Here is a 2,350-nt window from a genome sequence, read left to right as displayed (position 1 = left end):
GAGGCTTGGATGGCTATGTATTTCCCCCTTAGAACCGCCTTTGCTGTATCCCATAGGTTTTGGACCGAGGTGTCTTCATTCTCATTGGTTTCCATGAATTGTTTAAGTTCATCTTTGATCTCCTGGTTGATCCAAGCATTCTTAAGCAAGGTGGTCTTTAGCTTCCAGGTGTTTGAGTTCCTTCTGAACTTTTCCTTGTGATTGAGCTCCAGTTTCAAAGCATTGTGATCGGAGAATATGCAGGGAATAATGTCAGTCTTTTGGTATCGGTTGAGTCCTGCTTTGTGACCCAGTATGTGGTCTATTCTGGAGAAGGTTCCATGTGCACTTGAGAAGAATGAGTATTCTGTTGTTTTAGGGTGGAATGTTCTGTATATGTCTATGAGGTCCATCTGGTCCAATGTTTCATTCAATGCTCTTATTTCTTTATTAATTTTCTGCTTCGATGATCTGTCTATTTCTGAGAGAGGCGTATTAAGATCTCCTACTATTATTGTATTCATATCAATATGGCTCTTTATCTTGATTAATAGTTTTCTTACGTAATTGGGTGCTCCCATAGTGGGGGCATAGATATTCACAATTGTTAGATCGTCTTGGCGGATAGTCCCTTTAAGAATTATGTAGTGTCCTTCTGTATCTCTGACTACAGTCTTTAGTTTAAAATCTAATTTATCTGATATGAGAATTGCTACTCCGGCCTTCTTTTGAGGCCCATTGGCATGAAAGATGCTTCTCCATCCCTTCACTTTCAGTCTGGGTGTATCCTTAGGTTCAAAATGGGTCTCTTGTAGACAACATATGGATGGGTCCTGTCGTTTTATCCAATCTGCAACCCTGTGTCGTTTTATGGGCGCATTTAGGCCATTCACATTGAGAGTGATTATTGAGAGATAGGTTTTTATTGACATCGTGTTGCCTTTGAAGTCTTTCTGTCTATAGATTGTTTCTATATTTCTGTTCAATGATATTCTTAGGATTTTTTCTCTTTTATAGGACCCCCCTTAATATTTCCTGCAGTGTCGGCTTGGTGGTTGCATAGTCTTTTAAGCCTTGCCGGTCTTGGAAACTCTTTATCTCTCCATCCATTTTAAATGTCAGTCTTGCTGGATAGAGTATTCTTGGTTGCATGTTCTTCTCATTTAGTACTCTGAATATATTTTGCCAGCCCTTCCTGGCTTTCCAGGTCTCTGTGGAAAGGTCTGACGTTATTCTAATGGGCTTTCCTCTGTATTTAAGAAGCTTCTTTGTCCTAGCTGCTTTTAAGAGGGTCTCTCTTGAAACATAATTCCCCATTTTAACTATAAGGTGCCGTGAGGACTTTCGAGAATCTAAAATCTTGGGAGGAGATCTTTCTGCCTCTAGTACATGAACATTGTTTCCACTGGTGAGATTGGGAAAATTTTCATAGACAACTTCTTCCACTATATCTTCTAGACTTCTTTCTTTTTCTTCCCCTTCAGGGATTCCAATAATTCTGACGTTGGAACGTTTCATGGCATCGTTTATTTCCCTGATTCTGTTTTCGTGGCTTCTGAGCTGTTTGTTCCAGGCTTCCTCCTGATCCTTTCTCTCTATCTGTTTGTCCTCCAGATCACTAATTCTATCTTCTGTCTCAGTTACCCTAGCTTTTAGAGAATTTAGATTGGACTGGAACTCATTGAGAGCATTTTGAACATCATCCCTGGTGGCTTTCAGTTCTGCCCTAACATTGTGAACATCATCCCTGGTGGCTTTCAGTTCTGCCCTAATCAATTCTGTTTGGTCATCCATGGCTTTCTCCAACCTAGCTATTGCCTGGATAATTGTTAGTCTGAATTCCTTTTCTGACATATTGTCTATGTCGATAGCCATTAGCTCTGTTGCAGAAGGCCCATCCTCTGTATTTTTCTTCTGTTGGGTATTCCTCCTCCTAGTCATTTTGGTAAGAGATGACTAAACAGATGCAGCTGGACTTATCGATTGTGGTGCAGTCAATGTGCACCCTGGAACGCTTCTGTGCAATCAGGATTCCCCACCCAAATGAGAGAAAAAAGAAAAGAAAAAGAAATAGAGAAGAAGAAAGAAAAAAAAAGGGGGAAAGAAAAAAGGAAGAAAAAAAAAAAGAGAGAGAGAGAGATAGGAAAAAAAGGGAAGATATAAGAGAAGGCTCAGCCCAAATGGGCCACAAGGTAAGATTTGTGGAGTATACAAACAAAAACAGACAGACAAAGAGTGATAAAAGTATATGACAAGAGAAAAAAATATGTATATATAAGCAAAAAAAAGGGAAAAACCTCCTCAGAAAGAACCCCAAGTATAAGATTTATATATTGTCAGGACAGACACAAATTCACAGAAACACTGACAG

Source organism: Meles meles, chromosome 3 (genome assembly GCF_922984935.1).
Source record: "Meles meles chromosome 3, mMelMel3.1 paternal haplotype, whole genome shotgun sequence".
NCBI classification, from domain to species: domain Eukaryota; kingdom Metazoa; phylum Chordata; class Mammalia; order Carnivora; family Mustelidae; genus Meles; species Meles meles.
Note: the sequence above shows the minus strand (reverse complement) of the source record.